This window comes from Saimiri boliviensis, chromosome 21, assembly GCF_048565385.1.
Source record: "Saimiri boliviensis isolate mSaiBol1 chromosome 21, mSaiBol1.pri, whole genome shotgun sequence".
NCBI lineage: Eukaryota > Metazoa > Chordata > Mammalia > Primates > Cebidae > Saimiri > Saimiri boliviensis.
Window position 1 is genome coordinate 4,716,998 of NC_133469.1, and position 26,292 is coordinate 4,743,289.

The 26,292-nt window shown below is 52.7% G+C and overlaps 1 long non-coding RNA gene across 2 annotated transcripts; it reads left to right on the plus strand.

The window, feature by feature from the left end:
* Window positions 1–296: 296 nt before the first annotated feature.
* On the plus strand, window positions 297–25,685 carry LOC141582647 (uncharacterized). 2 transcript variants are annotated; one of them, XR_012515537.1, is made up of 4 exons: window positions 297–2,365; window positions 13,538–14,094; window positions 19,799–19,896; window positions 21,016–25,685. It is a non-coding gene; the product is annotated as an uncharacterized LOC141582647 (long non-coding RNA). The 2 variants fall into 2 exon arrangements; XR_012515536.1 differs by having other exon boundaries at window positions 298–2,365; window positions 19,799–25,685.
* The last annotated feature ends 607 nt before the right edge of the window (window positions 25,686–26,292 follow it).

Sequence of the window (26,292 nt, forward strand, 5' to 3'; positions counted from 1 at the left end):
GCTGGGGCAGGACAGGTGGTCTGTGCTGTTTCCATGGCTCTGGGGCCTCTGCCTGCCTCACTGGCCGGGGAAAAACAAGCCAGGCACTGAGCAAACAGCGCCTGTGACTGCCCCGGACAAAGGCTGGGCTGTTTAGGCAACCCGGCGGCCAAATGGGCCTCCCTGGCGGAACATCGGTTTAGACTAGGCCCGTCGGGGCTGAGCTGCCAGGCCCCACAGCCTGTCCCTTGGGTCTCTGGGGAACAAGCTAGGGCTGGCAGGGCGGGGGGGGGTGGGGGGGACAAGGAGTGCAGGGGAGGGGCTGAGAGGGCCGGGCCAGGCACTACCCCCATTCTGCCCCCTGGGCACGCAGCTCCCTTGCCCAGCCACTCAGGAGAATGAAACAGCACAAGCTCAGTAGATAAAGGACGCAGGTGTCTCTGTCCAGCCACGGTGACTGGAGCTCAGTGGCCACATACCCCGTGGGCCTCCCATCCTCCCAAGGGGCTCCCCTAAAGAGTGGCCAGTCCTGTGCCCACGTGTGAAGGATATTTTTACTGCTACTGTGGACAGATGCTGTCTTTGGCCCCGAGCCAGGCAAACCCAGAATGCCAGAGTGCAGTGCGGGAGGCGGTCCTCCCTGGGAGGGAAGGGGCTGGGCACAAAAGCCCTCTACAGGGGCAACTCAGAGGGCTGCCCTCCTGGCTCTGGCTCCTGAGACAGAGCACAGGCCCAGGTGGTGGCTGGCTCCACTAGCAGAGTTCACTGGACTGGCCGAGGCCCCCCCGCCCCCCCGCCCCCCACGTGAGTGCCGTGGCGCTGACATGAATCTTTGCTCTAGGCTGTCTTCTGGGGAGACCCAGAGTGGAACAGGCCTCTCCCAGTACATGGCTCACAATGGCGTCTGCCGTCCTGGAACTCAGAGGCAGAGAAGACGGGGACCCTGTCATCCCAATCATTGTGACTCTGCAGCGTGGGAAGCCGAGGGGCACGGAGGGTACAAGGACCCGGAGCTGAGGGACTGGGCTGGCCTGCAGGGGAGAGGCTGTGATTTTAAGGAGAAAGGAGATAGAGAAGGGGGCCCAGGGCAAGAGGTGCTGTCTACAGAGCAGCCCCTGGGGCCTGCAGAAGCCCCTTGTCTGTGTCTCCATGGGCTCCCAGGCAGCGGGGTTCCCAGCACCCTTCCCCCTGCCCCCTCCCCACTTGAGGCTGGATATACTCGCCCGCCTGCAGGGGAATTCGTGGGGTCTCAGCCCCGCAGCCCAGGGGCAGCAGCGTGCTCTGCTGAGCTGGCAGCCACGTGGGCCCCCAGAAGCTCGATCCAGCAGGAAGTCAGTTAGCACTGTCCTAGAGTCAACGCTGGGGACGGAGGGGAAGGACACAGGGGTGGGCAGGGGCAGCAGTTGGACCCTGTGCGTGCTCTGCCGCTCGAAGGGACAGAGCTGGTCTGAGTTAAGAATGGGCCGGGCCTTGTGCTCGGGATCGGACGGGGCTGACCCAGGGGAGCCAGGACCTTCGGGCCAACCCTGAAGGGGCCACAGGTGAGGGCTGTGTGCCCAGGAGGGAGTTCCGGGATGCCGGGCGGAAGCCGGGAACCCCACAGGTGGGCACTGCCTCAGGGCCTCCCCCTTGTCCATGGCCCCGGGTGCCCTGCACCCCACACTCGGCCTCCTTCTGGAGGTCTGTGCCCATCCCCACCGCCCTGCCCTCATCTGCCCCAACCCGCCACGCCTTGGGGCATTCTCTTGGGGCTTCCTAGCTCCACCGCGCTGCGCCCACCTCTGCCCTCATCACCCAGGAGGCCTTCCCCCGGCCTCAGGCTCCACAGCCTTTCACCAGCCTCCTGGCCGCTGGCAGTGAAATTTACAGGGGCTCCCTCCGGGCCAGGGGTGCTTCTGTCTCCTCCAAGGCAGCGTCCCCGGCCCTGCGCGGGGCCCTGGGTGAACAAACACATGGCCTGAATGAATGAAGGAATGAATGAGTGCGTGAGGGACACATGAACACATGAATGAGGGACTGGCACTGGGGGTCCGCGAACAGCTTTCCGGCTCGCACTGAAGCTGGTGAAGGCGTTTCGTCCCGGTCCAAGCGTGGAGGCCTCTCCGGAAACCGCCCCTGCCAGCCCCACGAGGGCGGACCGCCGAGCTCCGAGGCCACGGGACCCGAGCAGAAAAAGGCGCTGAAGTCACGGGGGAGGAACGAACGGGCCCCGCCCGGGAAGGAGAAGAGCCGCTCGGGAGCGCTCCCAGGAGAGGTCGCTGGGGGGCGGCCCCGAGCGCCTCCGGCCCGAGATCCCCCGAAGCGCGGCCCGCGGTGAGTCGGAACCCGGACCTCCCCCAGGACGCCCTCCAGGCGCCGCCGGGCCCAGCGGATCGTCGCCGTCCAGGTGCGGGGCGGGCTGTGCGAACGGTGTGCCAACGTCAGGCCCGGAGCCCGGGCCGGCCGCCGCGGTGCCCCCTGGCTTCCCGGGGCGCATGCCTCACCTCCGCGCCCCCAAACGCGCCGCGTTCCGGCCCCCGCCGCGCTCCCGCCCGCCCCCTCGGCCCTCTGGGGATCCTCCCTCCGTCCCCGCGTCTCCCGCCGCCCCCTTCCCTGCGGCGGCTCCGGCTCGGGCTGCGCGGGGAACCCCGCCCTTGGCGCCACGCCCGCCCCACCCGCGGCCACCTTCCCGCGCGCCCTCCCACGCCGCGCCTTCCGCAGGGCCTCCACCCCGGCCGGCCCCCGGCACAGGCCTCGGCCCCTCCACGCGGGGTTCGTCGCCACCCTCCACCGACATGGCGGCAGCCAGCTCCGCGCCTGGCGGCCCCGCCCACCCCGCGTCCCGCGTCCCGCGTCCCGCGGGGCACCCACGGCGCGGTTCCTGTCCCGCCTCTCTTCTCGTGACCTCCCCCGGCTCCAGACTCTCACATGTTTACGCCTTCAGCCCTGCCCAGCCCCGGCCCCACGTCCCCTCCAATATTTCTTTCTTCTTTCCTTTTTTCTTTTTTTTTTTTTTTTTTTTTTTTTTTTTTTTTTTTTTTTTTTTTTTTTGAGACGCTGTCTCACTCTTGTCGCCCAGGCTGCCTGGCAGTGGCGTGATCTCGGCTCACCGCAACCTTCGCCTCCCGGCTTCAAGCGATTCTGTTGCCTCAGCCTCCCAAGTAGCTGGGATAACACGCACGAGCCGCCACGCCCAGCCAACTTTGTGTTTTTAGTAGAGACCCGGTTTCAGCGTGTTGGTCAGCCTGGTCTCAAACTCCTGATCTCAAGTGATCCACCCGACTCACCCTCCCAAAGTGCTGGATTACAGGCGGGCCGTGTGGGGTCTGGGGGTGGGGGGGGGGGGTGGTCCTCTCCAGTATTTCTGAGGCCAGCTGCCCAGAGAGGAGGACTGGGTGGAGAGGATGGGGCCAGAAGCAGCAGGCCTGGACTACGGGACTGGCACCAGGCACGCGCCTCCGCTGGCTCTGGCTAGCCTACGTCCACCCAGCTGCAGGACCTCCACCCCCAGCCTCCTGCAGCAGCCCCACGTCTCCATGGGGTCACCCTGCTGGGATCAAGAACACCTCTCCCAGTGTCCCGACCCATGGGAGCTGAGCCGCAGCACCGGCCACTTCTGGACAGAGGCTGCCTCATGACTTCTGACCTCTGTCTCTTGGGTTGGCATGAGAGAGACTGGACTCCTGCAGGCCTCAGGACAGAGGCAGATGTCAGCCTCCAGAGATGTCACTGCCAGAACCCCAGATGCCCCAAGCCATCTGCACTCCCCCATGCAGTTTCTCTGCTGCAATAACACATACCCAGGTCTGAGCCCTCTCACCTGGGCCACCGCCAACGTCCCCTAAGGCCCTACACCCCGCCCCCAGGAGCCCCGAAGATCTTTCCTTTTAAAGATATTCAGACCTCACAGATAAGGCTGCCCAGGCCAGCCCCTCCCCAGTTCCCAGGCCCTACCCTGACAATGGCCACAGCTTCAGAGCAGCTGAAACCTGCTGTGAGTGAAAAATGAGAAACTGTTGTTTTAATTTTACTTTCTCTGATGACTAATGAGGTTATTTCTTCTCTGTGTAAAAACTTCACTGGTGTTTAATTGGATTTTTGTCTTTTTTGTTCATGTACGGCAGCTCCTTTTGGTTTTTGCCTGTCTTTTTTTTCCCCCTTGGAGATGGAGTCTTGCTCTGTTGCTCAGGCTAGAGTCTAGTGTCGTGATCTCGGCTCACCACAACCTCCACCTCTCAGGTTCAAGCGATTCTCCTGCCTCAGCCTCCTGAGTAGCTGCAATTACAGGCACCTGCTAGCACACCTGGCCAATTTTTGTATTTTTAGTAGAGTTAGGGTTTCACCATCTTGGGCAGGCTGGTCTCAAACTCCTGACCTCGTGACCTACCCGCCTCAGCCTCCCAAAGTGCTGGGATTCCAGGCATGAGCCGCCCAACCTGGCCAGGAGTTCTTTTTGTGCTTACATGTATTATGAATTCAAATTCTCATAGATAAAAATTAATGTTTAGAAGCAAAATCATGATTCTCATGCAAATGAAAATTGAACACACCTAAGATTTTATTTAATTCATTAGTAAGGAAACCAGTAAGATGTTAAAACCAGTTCAAAGGAGAATTGGAAAGACAGACATGTAGGCAGCAAAGAAAGCTGGAACTTACTTGCTTATTAGTGCTAACTGCTTACTATTGTACAGGGCAGTATAGCCTGGGATTATCTTTTCTACGGGACAGAATTCAATTCACTCTCTATGGAGCAAAATTCATTTGCATTCTACGGGCAGGCTCATTGGCCTTATAATTGGTTTTCGATAACTTAACTTCTCCCCGATAGAGCTGTAAAATAGCTTAGTCTGGCCAGGTGCTGTGGCTCGCGCCTGTAATCCCAGCACTTTGGGAAGCTGAGGAGGGCAGATCACGAAGTCAAAAGATCGAGACCATCCTGGCCAACGTGGTGAAACCCCATCTCTACTAAAAAAAATACAAAAATTAGGTGGGCGTGGTGGCGGTGCCTGTAGTCCCAGCTACTCGGGAGACTGAGGCAGGAGAATTGCTTGAACCCGGGAGGTGGAGGTTGCAGTGAGCCAGGGTCTCGCCACTGCATTCCAGCCTGGCTCCCGGTGACGGAGCAAGACTGTCTCAAGAAAAAAAAAAATAGCTTAGTCCATAGCGTAGCAGTTGAAGAAGGACCCCATAGAATCAGATCATTCCAGTGGGGTCACTAGACAGATGCCACTCAGCACACTACTGAAAGGACACCCACGCTCCCGTAAGCCCATTTCCAAGTCTATGACACTTTTCTCCTCTGTGTCACATCTTTTCACTTTGTTGGCTGTTGTCATGAAGTGATGTTATCATTGATCAGTGGTTTCATCTGTGATTTGTGCTGTTTGCTTCTCATTTGCAACCCGTATAGAAACACTCAATTTTTTGCAAGTTCACTTAAAGTATTGCTTTTCTTTCTTTATTTCCTTTCTCTTTCTCTCTCTCTCTCTTCCTCTCTCTCTCTCTCTCTCTCTCTCTCTCTCTCTCTCTCTGTTTGTTGAGATGGAGTCACCCAGGCTACAGTGCAATGGTGTGATCTCAGCTCACTGCAACCTCCACCTCCCAGGTTCTAGTGATTCTCCTGCCTCAGCCTCCTGAGTCCTGAGTAGCTGGAATTACAGGTGTGTGCCACCATGCCGAGCTAATTTTTGTATTTTTAGTACATACGAGGTTTCACCATATTGGCCAGGCTGGTCTGGAACTCTGACCTCAGGTGATCCGCCTGCCTCAGGCTCCCAAAGTGCTGGGATTATAGTGAGCCACCATGCCTGGCCTAATTCCTGTATACATCTTATAATTTGGTAGGGCAAGTTCTCACCATCTTGTTCTTCTGCTTCCAAATAGTCCCGGCTATTCTTGGACATTTTCATTCCCATATGAATTATAGAAATCCCATCTCGCTCTCTCTTTTAAAAAAGTATATTCCTGGCCGGGCTCAGTGGCTCAAGCCTGTAATCCCAGCACTTTGGGAGGCCGAGGCGGGTGGATCACGAAGTCAAGAGATCGAGACCATCCTGGTCAACATGGTGAAACCCCGTCTCTACTAAAAATACAAAAAATTAGCTGAGCATGGTGGCACGTGCCTGTAATCCCAGCTACTCAGGAGGCTGAGGCAGGAGAATTGCCTGAACCCAGGAGGCGGAGGTTGCGGTGAGCCGAGATCGCGCCATTGCACTCCAGCCTGGGTAACAAGAGCGAAACTCCGTCTCAAAAAAAAAAAAAAAAAAAAAAAAAGTATATTCCTGAGAGATTTAGCGTCAAGGTTCTTGTATATTTTAGCATTACCATAAATGGGAGATTTCAGTTTTGTTACATCTCCTAACTTGCAATTACTGGTAAATAGGAATACTGCTTATGACTGATCAGGATCTGATGTCAATCTGAGGAATTTTCTCTAGAAGCAGTAGCTTTTACTTATTTGTAGATTTATGGATTTTTTTTTTTTTTTAACTAGTAGCTTTAGATACTTTTTCCCTCTTTCCTAGATATTCGGAAAGTCCATTATGACTTACCTTCTAGTGGAATGTTGAGATTTTAATTTTCATTCTTTTATTTGTCCTAGTTGGCATTCACTGAGCACTCCCAATCTGAAGACTCACCTCTTCCTTCAGTTCTAGGGAATTCCTATTTAATATATCGCTAAATGTTAAATCTTTCCTTCTCACTAATATAAAGTCTTGGGCCTCTGATTGGATAAGTGAGGCAGCCTCTGGATTTGCACTCTGTCTTTTTTTAAGAAGCTATTCGCGTTCTGTCATAATTCCCCTTATTGGGCAAGTCATTTTTTTTCTTCCAAACCTTTCAAAATTTTTTCTTAGCCCTTGACTTTTAGAAATTTGACTGTGATTTGCCTAGGAATTATTTTACTCTGCCTGGGGTTCGTTGAGCTTTTTGGATCTCCAAGTTAATGCTTTCCATTAATACTGAGAAGTTTTCTTTTTCTTTTTTTTTTTTTTTTTTTTTAGAAAGAGAAAAAGAATAATAAGAAAAAGAATAAAGAAGAGGAAGAAAGAGAAAGAGGAAGAGGGAGAGAGAATGGGGGTATTGCTTTGTTGCCCGGGCTAGAATGCAGTCTAAATATGGGTATACCTATAATTGTCCTTAATAATGGAGACATGAAAGAAAATGAGGGAAGAGAGTAACAAACAAGGAGCCGATCAACATTTCGTTTAAACTTCTAAGTTGATATGATGTGGTACTACTGATAAGAGTGTATATTTTGTGTAAAGTGGAGAGTTCTATAAATGTTAATTACGTTTACTTGTTCCAGATCTGAGTTCAAGTCCTGGATATCGTTGTTAATTTTCTGTCTCATTGATCTGTCTAATATTAATGTTGAAGTCTCCCACTATTATTGTGTGGGAGTCTAAGTCTCTTTATAAGTCTTGTATGTCTGGGTATTCCTGTATTGGGTGTGTGTATATTTAGGACCTTTAACTCTTCTTGTTGTTGCATTGATTCTTTTATCATCATATAATGTCCTTCTTTGCTTCTTTTGATCTTTGTTGCTTTAAATACTATTTTATCAGAGGCAAAAATTGTAACTTCTGCTTTTTATTTATTTATTTTTGCTCTCTGTTTGGTTGGTAAATCTTTCTCCATCCCTTGTTTTGAGTCTTTGTGTTTCCTTGAATGTGAGATGGGTCTGGATGCAGCATACCGATGGGTTTTAGTTTTTTGTCCAAATTGCCTGTCTGTCTTTGAATTGGGGAATTTAGTCAATTTAAATTTAGAATTAATAATGATATATGTGAGTTTAATACTGCCATTTGCCCATTAGTTGATGTAAATTCTTCATTATATTGATGTTCTTTACTTTTTGGTATTTTTTAGAAAGGCTGATACTGTTTGTTCCTTTCATATGTGTAGTGGTTCTTTCAGAAGCTCTTGTAAAGCAGGCCTGGTGGTGATGAATTCTCTGAGTGCTTGCTTGTTCACAAAAAACTTTATTTTTCCTTCACTTATGAAGCTTAGTTTGGCTGGATGTGAAATTCTGGGTTGAAAGTTCTTTTCTTTAAGGATGTTGAATATTGGTCCCCACTCTCTTCTGGCTTGTAGGGTTTCTGCTGAGAGATCTGCTGTAAGTCTGATATGCTTCCCTCTGTGGGTAACCTGACCTTTCTCTCTGGCTGCCCTTAGTATTTTCTCCTTCATTTCAACCCTGTTGAATCTGACGATTATGTGCCTTGGAGTTGCTCTTCTTGAGGAATATCTCTGTGGTGTTCTCTGTATTACCTGGAGTTGAATATTATCCTGTCTTACTAAGTTGGGAAAATTTTCCTGAATAATATCCTGAAGCGTATTTTCCAGCTTGGATTCATTCTCTTCGTCACATTCAGGTACACCTATCAAGCGTAGATTAGGTCTTTTCACATAGTCCCATATTTCTTGGAGACTTTGCTCGTTCCTTTTTATCCTTTTTTCTCTAATCTTGTCTTCTTGTTTTATTTCATTGAGTTGGTCTTCGACCTCTGATATCCTTTCTTCTGCTTGATCAATTCGGCTGTTAAAACTTGTGCATACTTCACGTAGTTCTCCTATTGTGTTTTTCAGCTCCATCAATTCACTTATTTTCCTCTCTAAATTTTGTATTCTTGTTGACATTTCGTCAAACCTTTTTTCAAAGTTCTTAGTTTCTTTAGATTGTGTTAGAACAAGTTCTTTTAATTCACAGAAGTTTCTCATTATCCACGTTTTGAAGCCTGCTTCTGTAATTGGAACACACTCGTTCTCCATCAGGCCTTGTTTCATTGCTGATGAGGAACTGGGATCCCCTGCTGAGGAAGAGGCGTTCTGATCTTGGGTATTCTCAGCCTTTTTTGGCTGTTTTCTTCCCTTCGTTGTAGATTTATCCATCTGTGGTCTTTATTATTACCGTCTTTGTAATTGGGTTTCTGAGTGGACGTCCAACTTACTGATTCTCAGCGCCGAAATCTGAGCAACCCACTGCGCCGACTCAATCAGCGGCGTTAAGATTGACGGTGCTTTTCTGACTCTGCACCGAGAACCGACGCTCTGAGGCACCAGCAAAACCGCCTCGCCGGTCACAAGAGTTGCGCTGGCGACCCGTGGGGCTCCTCCGCTGGGAATCTCCTGGTGCGCGAGCAACAAGAATTCATGTGAAGATGTGGCGTCCTCTCGTTCTTTGCATTTTCACTGGGAGCTACAATCCCGAGCTGCTAGTGATCAGCCATCTTGGATCTCTCTCTCAATACTGAGAAGTTTTCAACCATTATTTCCTCAAATTTATTTTGCCCCTATGTCTCTCTCCTCTCCTTCTGGGACTCCAATTACACGTATTTGTGCTGCTTGATACTGTCCAAGAGAACACGGAATTTCTCTTCTTTTTTCTCCTTTTTTTTTTTTTTTTCTGAGATGGAGTCTTGCTCTGTCACCCAGGCTGAAGTGCAATGGCACAATCTCGGCTCACTGCAACCTCCATCTCCCAAGTTCAAGCAATTCTCCTGCCTCAGCCTTCCAAGTAGTGGGATAACAGGTGCCTGCCACCACGCCTGGCTCATTTTTGTATTTTTAGTAGAGACGGAGTTTCACCATGTTGGCCAGGCTGGTCTCGAACTCCTGACCTCAGGTGATCCACCTGCCTTGGCCTCCCAAAGTGCTGGAATTACAGGCGTGAGCCACTGCACCCAGCCTTTTTACTCCAATTCTATTTCCCTCTTTTCTTTGAGTTAAATATTTTCTGCTGATTCATCTTCAAGGTTACTGATCCTTTGTTTTCCTGCCATTTCCAGAACTGGGGCCCATCTAGAAATTTTTTAAATTGCATTATTGTTCGTTTCAGCTCTAGAATTCTCATTAATGTTTCCATTTGTCTGTGCAAATTCTCTGTTCGCTCATTGATATCATATTTTCCTATAATTCCTTGAACTTATTTTCCTATGAACCTTTTTTTTTTTTTTTTTAATTCTTCAAACGTATTTATAACAGAGACTTTGAAGTCTGTACCCGCTAAATCTAAATTCTGGCTCAGAGATTACACTGTTAGCTTCCTTTATGAAACACATTTTCCTGTTTCTTTGTCTAGTAATTTTTGGTTGAAAACTGGGTATTGTAGCTAATATATCATAGCAGCTTTGGAATCAGTAGTGGAATCATGGAAAATCAGCCAGGGCCAGGGACTCCAGGAATGACAGATGTGGTAGAGTAGGGAGCTGAAGCGTCCCAGAGCTCATCAGAGCTTTCACACTGCCACTTCCTCTGCCCAGTTTCCCTCACTATTCTCGTCCCCAAATTTGTTTCATCGTGCTAGACTTGGCTTAAGAATCACCCCCTTAGGGTAGTCTTTCCAATAATCCTGACCAGGTTAGGACCCCTTGTTAAACACATTTACAAGTACTATCTGCAACGGCAGCAATTATGAATTTGTTTGTATACTTTCTTCTTTCACGTCTATCTACTGTACTACACTGGAAGGGAAATGAGAACAAGGACATTGTGCGTTGTTACCACATGCCTGAGGCACAGAGGAGCTCAGGAAATATTTGTTTAGTGAATTCATGTTGCCCACTTTGCCACGAGGACGCTTTCAGAATTTGCTGTCTCACGAGAACACATAAGAATGTTCGTTCCCCGAACACTTACTGGTACTTAAAATCTTTTATAAGTATTTTCGATGATCTTTTTATACGCTTTTCCAATCTAATAGCTGAAAATTTTATCTTAGTCTAATTTGGATCCTTTTGAAATTGAACATTTTTCACATTTGTATTGGCAATTTGAAGTTTCTCTTCTGTAAGTTTCCTTCCCATGTCATTTGCAAATATTTTGTCTTATTTAGTAACAAAGAGACTTTCATATGTTACTGATATGGTCTGGTTCTGTGTCTCCACCCAAATCTCATCTTGAATTGTTATCTAAACTGTAATCCCCACGTGGTGGGGCAGGAATCTCATGGGAGGTAATTGGATTATGGGGGTGGTTCTCCTATGCTGTTCTCATATTGAGTGAGTTTTCACGATATCTGATGGTTTTATAAGGGGTTCTTCTCCCTTTGCTTTGCACCTCTCCCCTGCTGCCTCGTGAAGGAGGTGCCTGCTTTCCCTTCGCCTTCCACCATGATCGTAAGTTTCCTGAGGCCTCCCCAGCAATGTGGAACTTGAGTCCATTAAACCTCTTTCCTTTGTAAATTACCTAGCACTGGGCAGGCACAGTGGCTCACACCTGTAATCCCAGCACTTTGGAAGGCCAAGGCGGGTGGATCACTTGAAGTCAGGAGTTCAAGGCCAGCCCGGCCAACATGGTGAAACCCTGTCTCTACTAAAAATACAAAAATGAGCCAGGCGTGGTGGCGCATGCGCCTGTGGTCTCAGCTACTCTGGAGTCTGAGGCAGGAGAATCACTTGAACCTGGGAGGTGGAGTTTGCAGTGACCCGAGTCTGCACCACTGCACTCCAGCCTGGGCAACAGAGTGAGACTTCATCTCAAATAAAATAAGTAGATAAATAAATGAAGAAATTACCTGGCGTTGGATGTTTCTTTGTAGCAGTGTGAAAACGGACAAATGCAGTTATATTAGAACGATTTTGTCCAGCACACAGTCTTTCCCAATTTGATGTCTGCCTTTTCACTCTGATGATACTGTTTCCTCCTGCACATGGAGACAAACCGTATGCCCTGATGTGAGTCTCACTGCTTACAAAGAGATTTCTCAACCTCAAATTAGGTCAATATCTATGTTTACTTTCTCCTAGTGTATTTATGGTTTCTTTTCTTTTCTTTTTCTTTTTTTTTTTTTTGAGACAGAGTCTTGCTCTGTTGCCAGGCGCCAGGCTGGAGTGCAGTGGTGCAATCTCGGCTCACTGCAACCTCCGTCTCCCGGGTTCAAGCAATTCTCCTGCCTCAGCCTCCCGAGTAGCTGCGACCACAGGTGTGCATCACCACGCCCAGCTAATTTTTGTATTTTTTAGTAGAGATGGGGTTTCACCATGGTCTCGATCTCTTGACCTCGTAATCTGCCCACCTCGGCCTCCTAAAGTGCTGGGATTACAGGCATGAGCCACCGTGTCCGGCCTCATATTTTTTTACCTTAAGATTCTTAACCCATCTCAAATTTATGTTGGTACAAGAAGAGAGACATGGATCTCATTTCATTTCATCTTTTTCAATGGTTGCCTGCTGCTCCATCGATTCCTTGTTTAAAAATCTCTGTATATCCAAACAAGCTGGGCACAGCAGTACATGCCTGTAGTCCCAGCCGTGCAGGAAGCCAAGGTGGGAGGATCACTTGAGTCCAGAAATTCGAGACCAGCCTGGGCAACACAGCAAGAGCCCATCTCTAAAACGTATCTATCCCATACCTTTACCTCTTTCTAGACTTTCTATTCTATTGATCTACTTACTCCAGTGACAGCCCTGTAAGTTTTTGAAAATGTTTGCTTTATAATTCATTTGACTATCTGATATAAAATCTCACTAGAAATTATATACTTAGCTACTATTTATTGAGTCATTAATTTGAGCCCAACACTGTTTAGGTGCTGAGAGTACAGTGGTGAATGAGGCAGGCACAAGAATTCTGTTTTCGTGGAACTGTGTTCAGACACCTATTGCTCATTCCTTCAAAAGCTGGTGAACAGGCAGGGCACGGTGGCTCACGCCTGTAATCCCAGCACTTTGAGGGGCCGAGGTGGGTGGATCCCGAGGTCAAAAGACCAAGACCATCCTGGCCAACAAGGTGAAACCTTGTCTCTACTAAAAATGTATAAATTAGCTGGGTGCGGTGGCGTGCACCTACAGTCCCAGCTACTCGGGAGGCTGAGGCAGGCGAATCACCTGAACGCAGGAGGCGGAGGTTGCAGTGAGCCAAGATCGTGCCACTGTACTCCAGCCTGGTGACAGAGCGAGATTCCATCTCAAAAAAACAAAACAAAACAAAACAAACAAACAAACAAAACCAGAATCTGGTGAACAGTACGTGGCCAGTGCTCTTCAATGCCAAAGGGTGGGAGATCAACCCTGGTGTGCGGCACTGTGTCCCCCACGCTAAGAATCCGAAGGTCCAGGAACCAAGGGAAGGCTTAGGTCCAGGAGATGAGACTGACTTCTGTTACGTTTAGGGTCCCAGTTCCCACAGGGAGATTCTGCCAGCAGGTGACAAACTGCAGGTCTTGAGCCTGCAATGACCCTTTGGTCATTTCGGCTTCTTCATGCCAGTGGACCAACAGGCAAAGAAAGGAGTCACCATCCCGGTGGAGTCGTTGGCCCTGACTTTAAGAGAAGCCCCACTCAGAGCCAGATAATTCACTGCAGTGCCTCTTGGCCCTTCCAAGATGGTCACAGCAGGGACCTGGCAATGGCAGCAGCCACAACCAGCAAAGGCAAATGCAACTGAGGGCTCAGACCCCCACAAAGAGAAAGGCGAGGACCCCACAACAGCCACGCAACCTAGGCCCATGAAAGTGCTCGTCTGGAAGGGTGGCGGAGGATCCAGATGAGGTGACCCATCACGACCTCAGACCGGCTGCAGCAGTGGAGACTGCAGCTCCTCCCACTAATCATCTTGTCTTCAAACTTACAGAGCTTGCTGTGGCCGCCACCTTGAAGAGAACTCTGTGGCAGACTAGACGTCACCAAGGGCATACGCAGCACGAGGGAGGCACCAGCCACTTCAAGGTCTTCTCAACCCCAGCTCCTCCATCCCTGCCAGAGACGGTCTTCGGTGGCTTCGTCCAGCTTCGCGTGGGTGCCAGCAGCCACACAGTGCCTGGCCTTGGGCCCGTGCTGGAGATCTCTTGCATCCTGTCCGGGTGCTTCTCTGAACATGCGACTCAGGGCTCCTGGTGGAACCCACTCATGCAACCTGGGAATGCTGGAAAGTTCACGTCTACAGAGCCGCCCTGACTGAGGACAAGTTGAGCCGATGCAGAAATCTTTTCAGCTCCCGAGTGAACGGTTCTGAGACACATTTTGTGAGATCCCCCAGAAACCCCCACAGGAGCAGATATGGGGTCTCCTGCAGCCGTGACTGACTTGATGAAACGTCCTGGTATCGTGTCGCTGAGATCTCATTTCCAGCCGAAATGTCTGCAGGCAAGTCTCTGTCTCAAGCTTTGCTTCCAAGGAAACCACACTAAGGTACGTGCCATTGTGGAAAGACTGCGTACAAATAATGAACTCACAAATTTAAATAAGTATAGTAAGTGTTATGGAGAAATAATACGGGGTGGTGTGATGGGATTGTAACTCTGGATCTGTGCCATCTAATATGGTAGCCACTAGCCATATGTGACTATTTAAATATAAATGCAGGCCGGGCGCAGGGTGGTGGCTCATGCCTGTAATCCCAGCCCTGTGGGAGGCCGAGGCTGGTGGATCATTTGAAGTCAGGAGTTCAAGACCAGCCTGGGCAACATGATGAAACCCCATCTCTACTAAAAATACCAAAAATTAGCTGGGCGATAATCCCAGCTACTTGGGAGGCTGAGGCAGGAGAATCACTTGAGCCTGCAAGGCGGAGGTTGTGGTGAGCCGAGATCACGCCACTGCACTCCAGTCTGGGAGACAGAGACTCTGTCTCAAAAATAAATAAACAGGCCAGGCGCAGTGGCTCACACCTGTAATCTCAGCACTGTGGGAGACCAAGGCGGGCGGATCACCTGAGGTTGGGAGTTTGAGACCAGCCTGGTCAACATGGCAAAACCCTGTCTCTACTAAAAATACAAAAAATTAGCTGCGTGTGGTGGCGGATGCCTGTAGTCTCAGCTACTCAGGAGGCTGAGGCAGGAGAATCACTTGAACCTGGGAGGCGAAGGTGGCAGTGAGCTGAGGTAGCGCCACTGCCTGCCAGCCTGGATGACAGAACAAAACTCAATCTCAGAAATAAATAAATAAACAAACACATTAAATGCTAATTAGTTAAAATTAAATGAAATTTAATATTTAGCTCCGGGGTCACACTAGCCACATTTCGAGTGTCCAACAGTCCCATGCGTCTGGTAGCTGCCTGACTGCACAGTCCAGATCCAGAACATTTCAAGCCTCACGGCAGGGTCTGCTGCTCAGTGCTGCTGTGAGTCATCTGGCCCAGGCCTGCTGCTTTGGACTAGATTCTAAGCACAGAGTCACAGCGTCGAGATCTGGCTAATTTTACTTTCTGTCTGTAGAAAGTAGCACAGAGACCAGCACAGCAGCAGACAGTAATCAAGTTTACGGAAAGCAGGCAGGAAGGAAAAGAGGAAGAGAGACAGAGGAGACGCAGAAGCAGGAGAAAGGAGGAAGGGAGGGAGGGAGGGAGGGAGGGAATAAGGAGAAAGGAGGCTCCCAGCCCATCCACATGGAGCAGTTTGCAGTTGGGCCTCGGGCCTGGCAGGTCAAAACCGCCAGGGTGTGGAGGCGGGCAGAGTCTAGGATGCTAGCGTTTACTAAGCACTTACTATGTGCCCGGCACCATCCTAATTCTTAATTCCCTGCAGTTTTCACATTGTACCCTATAGTTGTTATTCCATTTCACAGAGGAGGAGACTGAGGCCGGAGAGGTGACACAACTTGTTCAGCGATATGGGACCCTGAGTAGCGAGCCAGGGTCAAGCCAGGCAGGCGGCTCCAGGCCTGGTTCCTTCCCCTCACACCACTGAGGTCAAAGGTGGGAGGATGCGGTGAAACAGGAGCCGAGTGTCCGCATTCCCTTCCTTCCCTCCTGGGCCCAGAAACCTCTAAGACCTTGCCAATACTCTCTGGCCAGCCCCCATCAGCCCTGCCAGCTGTCCACTGAGCCAGCCCCTCTGCCCAGTGCCCAGCCCCGGGACGGTGGCAGCCAAAGGGGGCAGGTCACACTGCTGCCAGCTGGAGCCCAGGCGGCCGAACCACGCAGGAGCCCTGCCTCTCATGTCAGCACCACCAAAGCATCCTCATTAACTGCCCCCCGGGTGACACAGCCCAGCTCTTCTGCATGCGATGTGTGGGGGACTCACCGAGCCCCAGGTGTTCGCAAGCAGCCGGGATGGAAAGTCTGACTCGCTCCTTCCCAAGCGTGGGATGGCTTTTCCATTGCTAATTTCTGAGGAATCCGGTGAAGTAGTGGAAAGATCGAGAAGGCGGGAGACTGGGTCTCACCCTGGCCCATCCTGGCTTTAGACAAGAAGCACAGAGCCTCAGTCTCCCCTTCTGTTCACCAGAAACCAGGGCTCTGTCCAGCTCCGACTCTCCGAAGTGCCCAGGCGTGAGTGAGGCTGACGACGTGACAGTCGCCTTGGGGCTGCAGCCTTTAAAGCTTCTGTTTGTTTTCCAAACACGTCTTTGGGAGTGAGGATCCGTCAGTCATGACTTACACATTTCGTTTCAGAAGTTATATTTCACTAGCAGGAGTACAAAGACTTGCGAACTGGATCTCCCTCCCCAGTCGCCCTCAGGATGTCCCAGCCTTGCCCCTGAAGCAGTCAGACGTCCAGTAAAGTGAGGGCTCGGGCGCTGGTCTGTGGACTGAGTGTGCGTCAGGTCTGCTGTCCTCCCTGGGAAACTCGCACTGTTACTATTCCCATTTTATAGTGATTCTACCTCCCTGCCAGAATTAGAGCAACCTTTCACCATCACTTCCTCTAGGAAGCCTTCCCTGACTCCCAGGTCTGAGCCAAGCTCCTTCCCAGGTGTCCTGCAGACCCTGGAGTGCACTGGCCAGTGTGTCCGGCCACGTGGAGGCTCCCCTTCCTCTTGGTTTTGCCCACGCTGAGAGCGGCAGCCCTGCCATGTAGGGCCCAGCTGCCACTCAGCCGGCCCCCGATGGCTGCACCCTGTATGCTTCCCACCCTGATATTAGGGCCCTTGGCGAGGACCCGATGCCATGCAGCTCACAGGCCTCTGGCTTTTGGGGCCAGAATCAAACTGCCCATCTCTTGTGCAACCAGCTGCTCCTTAAAGGCACTCAAATCTTGGGACTGAGAAATTAGTGGACTCCTAGCCTGCAGCTCCTCAGGAGTTCAAGGCAGGCCTTTTTTTTTTTTTTTTTTTTTTTGAGACGGAGTTTCGCCCTTGCTACCCAGGCTGGAGTGCAATGGCACCATCTCGGCTCACCGCAACCTCCGCCTCCTGGGTTCAGGCAATTCTCCTGCCTCAACCTCCCAAGTAGCTGGGATTACAGGCACGCGCCACCATGCCCAGCTAATTTTTAGTATTTTTAGTAGAGACGGGGTTTCACCATGTTGACCAGGATGGTCTCGATCTCTTGACCTTGTGATCCACCCACCTCGGCCTCCCAAAGTGCTGGGATTACAGGCTTGAGCCACCGCGCCCGGCCAAGGCAGGCATTTTTAAAAAAACTCAACTTACCTTCTTCCCCCATCTCATTTTCCCACCCTGACATTTCCTTTAGCTGGACTGACTTCTATGTTTTATTTTAATGTTGGTGTTTCTAGTCCTGCTGGCCACCCGTGAGGCAGAATGTCTATGAATGCAAAAAAAAATAGGACAATTTGCCCAAGGAAGAGATTTCTTTAAAGTGAATTCTGAGTGTCCTTCCTCTTTCAGAATGTTCCTTCTCCCTGAGTGCTCCCTACCCTGGGATGCTCCCTCTGCCTGAGTGCTCCCTCTCTCTGAGTGCTCCCTCTCTCTGAGTGCTCCCTCTCTCTGAGTGCACCCTGTACTCTCTCCTTTGGATGTTCCCTCTCCCTGCAGTGCTCCCTCTTGTTTGAGTGCTCCCTCTCCATGAGTGTTCCCTCTCTGAGTACACCCTCTCTCTGAGTGCACCCTGCTCCCTCTCCCTGCATTGCTCCCTCTCGTTTGAGTGCTCCCTCTCCCTGAGCACGCCCTGTCCCTGTAGTGCTCTCTCTCCCTGGAGTGCTCCCTGCACCCTTTTGCTCCCTGTCTCTGGAGTGCTCTCTCTCCCTGAGCACACCCTCTCCCTCACTGCTCCCTCTTCCTCAGTGCTCTCTCTCTCTGCAGTGCTCCCTCTCCTTTAGTGCTCCCTCTGCCTGAATGTTCCTTCTCCCTGAGTGCTCCCTCTCCCTGCAGTGCTCCCTGCACCCTCTTGCTCCCTTTCCCTGGAGTGTTCTCTCTCCCTGAGCATGCCCTCTCCCTGAGTGCTCCCTCTCCCTGAGTGCTCCCTCTCCCTGCGGTGCTCCCTCTCCCTGCGGTGCTCCCTCTCCCTGCAGTGCTCCCTCTCCCTGCAGTGCTCCGTCTCCCTGCAGTGCTCCCTGCACCCTTTTGCTCCCTGTCTCTGGAGTGTTCTCTCTCCCTGAGCACGCCCTCTCCCTCACTGCTCCCTCTTCCTCAGTGCTCCCTCTCTCTGCAGTGCTCCGTCTCTCTGCAGTGCTCCCTGTCTCTGCAGTGCTCCCTCTCCCTTCAGTGCTCCCTCTGCCTGAATGTTCCTTCTCCCTCAGTGCTCCCTCTCCCTGCAGTGCTCCTTCTGCCTGGAGTGCTCCCTCTGCCTGCAACTTGGCCTGAAGTGCTCTCCACTGTCTTCTCCTGATGAGAAGCTACTCATCCTCCTTGAGGCTCAACTCAGGCAGCCGCCTCCCAGGAAGCCTTCCTGGCCTCCACTGCCTCCTCTGTTCTCCCACACACCACACCCACCCCTCGTGCCTCCTTTCTCACCACACTCACCACTGTGTTTTTATCTTCCATCCCCACCTCTCCTGCCTCTAGCCAGGCTCTGAGCCCCCAAATGGCAGACGAGGGTCTCATGCCTTTGGGGAGGCAGGGCCGTGTACCAGTGTGTAGCCCAAAGGAGGCCTCTGGGAGTCAGCTGCTGAAAGCCAGTAATGCCAGCCACCCTGGCTGGGAAGGATCCAGCCCTGTACCCCATCCCCATCCTTGAAGGAGTGATCTTATTCATTTATATCTGGGGAAGCTAGAAGGATCTTAGAGAGCGTTTCCACAACCTCCTCTTTTAACTAAGGCCCAGGCAGGGAACGTCGTGCCCAATGTCACTGTCTCTAAACCTCTTCCTCCTGTCCTGAGCCCTTGCCATGGCAGAGCTGAGCTCCCCAGCACCTTGGCAGAAATGAAGCTGAGTGCATGCTCCCCACCCACACAGGTGTGCGCAGCCGCAGGAACCCTCACTGCCTCCGCAAGATGGGCAGGCAGTGCTCACGGACCCCTGGTCACGTGAGGATACCGAGTCTCCGGAGGACAAGTGATGAGCCTCTAGTCAGCTGCGAGGCTGGGACATCAGACTGTGGGTTGTGGCTGTCTCCTGTCACAAATGTACCCAATCCAGGTTCACAGAAGGTGCTGGAATCGCCTGCCTACCTGGCATGTGTGCTTTTTCTGTCTTGTCTGTTCAGACCATGTTTAAGCAGGTGGGGATGGATGCCGCAGGGCCCACATGTGGGCCTGGCACCTTTCTGGGCTAGTTTAGCAGCTCTTGGTGATGTCCTTTCCCTTTGCCAATCCACTGACGGGCCCCGGAAGACCCTGTTGACAAGCTGTTGTCCCTGTGACTGAGACATCCAGCAGCAGAGACTGTGGCACAGCTCAGGAGAACAGTACCATGCAGCTTTTATTTATTTATTTATTTATTTATTTTGAGGTGGAGTATCACTCTGTCACCCAGGCTGGAGTGCAGTGGTGTGATCTTGGTTCGCTGCAACCTCCGCATCCCTGATTCAAGTAATTCTCCTGCCTCAGCCTCCTGAGTTGCTGGGATTACAGGTGCATGCCACAGCGCCCAGCTAATTGTTGTATTTTTAGTAGAGACAGGGTTTGTTGGCCAGGCTGGTCTCGAACTTCTGACCTCGTGGTCTGCCTGCCTCTGCTTCCCAAAGTGCTGGGACTACAGGTGTGAGTCGGCCATCCAGCTTTTAAAAGGGACGTTGGTAAGCAGTGGATGACAAATGTTATTTTCCAGGAAAAAGTCAAGACGCTGAATTAAAAGTTCATCCCGAGCTGTGAGGAAGAATTTGCCCCACGCACGGAGAGAGAGGAGGCCAGGGAGCCCGTCTCCAGGTAACAGAGCTCTCCCTGGGTGGGATGGTTGTTGGTGGCAGCCTTTATTTCCTTACTGATCATTTACAGGATTTTAAAAAATCAATCTAATAAAAGAAAAATAAGAAGGGGCAGGAAGGAGAGAGAGGCAGTCACCTACAAGAGTCTAAGACCTTTTGGACCTGCTCACAAAGGGACGCCCTCCAGGAGGGTCGCCAGGGCCGCGGGGTCCGGGGCTAGGCCGGGGGTCGAGCTCAGCCCAGGCCAACACGCGGACACACGCGCACACCCGGACACACCCGCACACGCACGCTCCCGTGGGCCGCGCCGGGGGCCGCATTGGCGTTCCCAGCCCGCGGCGACGCGCGGGGACAGTGGCGCATTGTTCCCTGGACACGCCGGGCGGTGCAGCGCCCTTGGGGCTTGGCGCGGCCCCGCCGCGATTTGCATGCGCTCCAGTCACAAAGGTTCAAGGTCAGGAGCACCGGGCGGCCCAGCCCCGCCTGGCCCAGGCGCTATTCTTCGTCCCGGCGGCGGGAATTCCTCGCCGCCCGCGCCCGGGCCGCCCCTGCGCGTGAATGGCCGAGCGCCGCCACCGTCTGAGGCGCTTTGTGTCTTGGCCCGACCAGCTGGGCCCGCGAGGGACGTGCCAGCTCGGCCGGCGGCGCCCCCGCGCCAGCGCCCCTGCGCCAGCGCCCCTCGCCCATGCTAATCAGCCTGGCAGCGCGTCTGGGCGGGCCGCCCGGCCCGGCCTGGGAGCCCCTCACCTTCCCTGTCGGGAGCCCCCTCCTGCCAGGCCTCTTCCCCCAGCTCCCCCTGATACCAGGAGACCCCACTTACTCTGCCAGGGTCCCCCCACAACCCTAGCTGCCAGGTGCTTCCACCCCACCCCACCTCCACCCCTCCTGCCAGGAGAGTCCCTCTCCAGCTGCAGGGAGTGCCCTCTGCCCTGCCAGAAAGGTGGGCACATCTTGCAGGAATGGCTGGCTGGGGAGCCTGGAGCCTACCACCCTGCTGGGGCTCTGACAGGACTCTCAGTGGGGCCTGGGGCATCTTCTCTCAGCCTCAGTTTCCCCTGAACAAGGCAGGTTGCCTTCTGTGATCTCTAGAGGCACTTCCTGAGCTGGGGTCTCTCAGCAGGTGCCAGGAGGGTGGTGGTAAAGACGGCACTCCCCCAGATCCCGCCTGCTCTGCCGTTATCCAGCCTGCTGGCCTGGGAACAGTCAACCGCAAGCGCTGAATCTGGGGTTGCCATCTCCCATCTCCAGAGATGCCTTGAGGACTAACGGAGCTGAGCGTTCCAAGTTGGGGTTGGCCGGATTGGCCCGCCGAGAGTGCTGCTCTCATCCTCCTTCCCACAGCGAGGCCCTGCTCAGGCAATATTATCATCCGCCCACTAGACGGGGAGCTTCTGGTGGGCAGGGACTCCTGAATTCCCACAGCACAGCAGTACCCAGGACGCATTGAATGACCTCACAGTTGGATAGGTGAATGCCCATCAGTGTGGGTTACTCTGCTCGGTGGCGGATGGCCACAGGCCACCGTATTTGGCATTTCCAGTACTTGAAAAGAGGCTCGGAGCCTTTCTTGGGAGGTGGGAGCAGGCTTCTCCTGGAAGATCCCCACTGGGTGTCTGGGCTCCATCTTCCAACAGGAACATCCCCACCCCCAGGCCTCTGGGGAAGCAAGGAAGCTGTCTTTCTGCAGAAAGCTGTGCGCAGGTGCCCAGAGCCTGGCCAGCATGCCCATCAGCAGGTCTAGAGGCTGGGGCTGCAGACGTGGGGCCTCTCGGCATGAGGCTGCCAAGGACCCGTAACTTCCTGTAGCATCTGGTCTCCTGGCACGTGTGAAGTCAGCAGCCCCACCTGATACCAGAGACAGTCCCCGGTGTTGGGGGCATCATACTCTGGGGCGCATTCCACTCAGAGCACAAGGCGCTGGCCCCATAGGCGGGCAGCCCCAGCCAGTCTCAGGCCCAAGAAGGAGGGACCAGGTGAGGCTGTGAAATGGGGCACCGGAGGAGGGCAGCCAGCCTCAGACAGACGCTCAGACAGCAGAAAATCCAGCCTGGGGGTTCGAGGTCTTTCCCCCGTCCTCTCTCAGAGTGCAACACAGGTTCTAAACAGGGAGTAGTGACCCGGCAACTCTGCCTGGTGGGTCTCCCTTTCCCTCCAAACCTTAAATATGAAGTAGACATAATTACATGTACCTTACTGCTCTAAGAATCTCTTAGGGCCAAACGCAGTCCATCACGCCTGTAATCCCAGCACTTTGGGAGGCTGAGACAGGCAGATCACTTGAGCTCAGAACTTCCAGACCAGCCTGGGCAACATTAGTATGAGGCCTTGCCTCTACAAAAATAATAATAACAGTAATGAGGCCAGGCGCGGTGGCTCACGCCTGTAATCCCAGCACTTTGGGAGGCTGAGGTGGGCGGATGACCTGAGGTCAGGAGTTTGAGACCAGCCTGGCCAACATGGTGAAACCCTGTCTCTACTAAAAATACAAAATTAGCCGGGCGTGGTGGTGCACGGCTGTAGTCCCAGCTACTTGGGAGGCTGAGGAGGGAGGATTGCTTGGGCCCAGGAGGTTGAGGCTGCAGTAAGCCATGATGCAGCCCCTGCACTCAGCCTGAACAAGACCCTGTCTCAAAAAAAAAAAAGACTCACTTAGAACCCTGGATGTCACCCTCGCTAGCAGTGTGTTGCTGGCTTCAGTTTCCTCTGCGTCCCTAACCCAGTCCCTGCCTGGCTGGCCACATACCACCCCAGCTGGTTTCCAGCCACCTCAGCTTTGTCCTGCACGAGGAATGCCTTCTCTGCCTACCCCTCCCTTCTCCGCCTACCCCCCCCCCTTCTCCAGTCACCCCTTGCCAGGAAGCTCATACTGCAAGGCTTGTTTCAGATACCACCTCCTCCAGGAAGCTGCCCCTGATCCTCTCCTCCTCCCTTTCCCACCTGCCTAGGTTTTTGATGCCATGATAAGGAATTGGCTGCAGATCCTACGGCAATAGGGAGCCACTGCAGGTTCTAAACAGGGAGCAGTGATCCGGTGACGCTCCCTGGTGGCCTCAGCAGGGAGCATGCACACAGGGGTTCTCAGACATCCGGAATTCATAGGCTGGTCAAATTTCAAAGGAGTATTGCAGACCTGCTGAAGATTGCCAACTTTCTATTTTTCCATGTTAGAGCCTTTAGAAAAATAATTATAATTTCCCTTTTTGAAAGAATATCTTTAAACCAAAAAAACAAAGTAGGAAGACAATCTCAGGACAAAGGCCATTCCTTTGTGCTGGATAAACAGAGCCTCATGGAAAACTTGCCACGTGGCCCTCATATTTGATGGTTGGAAAACAGCTAGCCGTGGTATCCGACCTTACGGTTGGAGCCATGATCAGGGCTGGGCCTCCATATAGGTAGAGGAGTCTCAGCGTCCCTTCCTGTCCAGACCACAGGTTTCCTGAACCCGCCTAGACCAGGTGGTCTCCTTCCTGGTCCCCTGGCTGCTCTGGGGCCCTCTAACCTGGCGGTTCTCAGAGGTCAACCCAGATGAGTATCGGGCTGGCCAGTGTGATGAGCGCCCACCATGGGGAGACCCCTGGGGCAGCCTGGAGGCTCACTGCAGCCTCGACCTCCTGGGCCCAAGCCATCCTGACTCCAAGACGCAAGGACGTTTATGAGAGTAGATGAGAGGGGGCAAGGCACAGATGCCCCCTGTCTGTCCCCACACGTGAGGCCGAGAACGAATGTGTGTGTGCTCACAAGCCTGGGGCCACCCTCGGAGGAGGGACTGCATGGTGCGTGAGCAGCCCAACTGGAACGTCTGCACTGAGCCTTGCGGAGTGTTCTAGAAGGAGACTCGTCCTCCCTTCCCAGGGCAGGCTGCACTGTGGATGTTCTGCTGATCAGGCGGTGGGTACCATCCGTAATTAGCACTGAAATCCTGGGCTCAGCATCAGCGCTGCGAGGCTCAGGGCAAGGACTGAGGATCAGCACTGAAGAGAGGCCTGAGGCTGATTCGAGGCAGGTTACAGGACCTACACCCGCTCTATTAGGTGACAGTAGACGCGACACTGTCATCCTGTTTCCAGCTTTCCTTTGCCCTTTAATCCTTCTTTGTCAAGAACAAATTGCAAGCCATCCTGTTTCCGAAGGATCACGTTTGAAAGGGGATGGTCTGGATGAACCTCCGCCCAGCGCTGGTCCCCGTATCAGGGTTGGCCGCTCGCGTTAACCAGGCTGTGTTAGCCCGGACTTGCTCTTCCAAACATGATGTGACTCAGCACTCACATCAGGCCCTGGGCTAGGCACTGAGGACACTCAAGACACAGTCCCTGCTGTCTTGTAACCATAGGCAAGAAGAGCCTATTCCCCAGGAATGGCTTGTCATAGCAAAGGGATCCCTCCCGGAAAGCTTCCCGGAGGAGGTGGTAGCTGAGTGGAGACTTGCACACGGTAAATGCTCATTAGTGTCAGCTGCTGTTGTTATTCCCAGTAGGAATAAGAGGGGAGAAGCTCTTATCACCATGAGGGTGGGAAGCGCATCCCCTTCAGATGGAACAGCGTTTGAGAAAAGGCAAGGAGTTGTCTCCTAGCCAAGTGGGGCGTGGGGCAGGGAGTCGTGATCAGTGATCAGGAAGTGGGGGAGGGGGTGGCAAGGCTGGAGAGAGGAGCAGGGGGCCAACCATGCTTTGGTTCTTAAAAGAGTTTTGTTTTGTTTTTAAGGTGGGGACAGGAGCTGCGGATTTGAGAAACCACTCTGGCAGCGGCTGGGGGGAGGGAAAGTGTGGCCACGGAGAGGGGAGGGGTGCAGGCTGACTCACGGGGGGTTTTAGGAAGGACAGCCAGGACTTGTACATCTAGTGGCCTTAGGGCCCTGGCTTATGCTCAGGAGGGACAGATGCAGAAGGGGTGCCCCAGCTCAGCCTTGGTTTGGGGCTGAGGCCCTGTGTGACTGGGCTGGGTGGGGTGGCCACCGGTGTATCCTGCAGGACACCCCCATGCTGCCGTGACGGAGGGGCCTGACGGTGGGAGGCTGCAGGCGGATCCTGATAGTGGCCGCTTCATACGGGGTCCTGCTTCCCCTCAAAGATGCATGGAGGACCGTGGAGCCTGTAACTGTGGAGCCACTCTCCACGCCAGAGTGAAGAGGCGGGGCACCTGGTGAAAATGTGCAGGGCATGTCACACCCACACCTGAGAAAAATGTCCCAGTCCTGGCGGCACCAGCAAACAAGCAGTTAAAAGGATTCCGTGGCTACCAGGGTCACAGAGTGGAGCCTTCCCCAGAGTCAGGAGCCTGTGTCCAGGGTCACTGCCCCTGCAGAGCTCAGAGCCCGACCCCCCTGCCCACTCCCTTTGGGAGTGATTGCTCAGCAAAGACAAAAAAGCAGCGACCCACCGTGGACCAAAGCCCCGGAGCCAGGGCCTTCCCCTGACAGTGGTGGTCCTGCTATACCAGGTCCCCCCACGAGGTAGGATAAGACACCTCTGTATAAAACACACGCCCACACACTCCTGCGACGTCAGTGCAAAAACAGTCCGTTCGCTGTTCCTGAAGTGCTGATTGAAACGCCTTTGAAAAGCGAATCCTTGGTGACGTTACAGTTATTCCCCTGGGAGTACCCCCGGGCATTATTAGACATATACCATGAAGCCGTTCACAGCAGCAGATCTGTAAATCACCTCGACAGCCAAGCATCAAGAGTGAGGTAGAGAAGTTACATATGGGACATCTGAACAGTGGATTCTTCTGCAATCATTAAACTGTGACCTAGAAACATTGTGAGTTGTTTGCTGCATATTAGAGAAAGTGCAGAGAATAAAACGTGACGTACGACCGCAATGATTTTGAGTATGTATTAGGGACACACAAGAAAGGCCGAACGAAGATACACCTGGATGTCAGCTGGGTTTCTCTGAGTTGGGGTTCTATCTGTTATGTTCTCAGGGGTGCTTTCCCATGTTTGCAAATTTGCTGACGATGAATATGTATCACCCATGTTTGCAAAGGGAGTCAGTTGTGTGTGTGTGTGTGTGGGTGTGTGTGTGTGTGTCTCAATGGCACAGAAATAAAACGGCAAGTTAAAGATTCACAGTGGGGCCGGGCGCGGTGGCTCACGCCTGTAATCCCAGCACTTTGGGAGGCCGAGGCGGGTGGATCACGAGGTCGAGAGATCGAGAATATCCTGGTCAACATGGTGAAACCCCGTCTCTACTAAAAATACAAAAAATTAGCTGGGCGTGGTGGCGCGTGCCTGTAATCCCAGCTACTCAGGAGGCTGAGGCAGGAGAATTGCCTGAACCCAGGAGGCGAAGGTTGCGGTGAGCCGAGATCGCGCCATTGCACTCCAGCCTGGGTAACAAGAACGAAACTCCGTCTCAAAAAAAAAAAAAAAAAGATTCACAGTGACTCATTG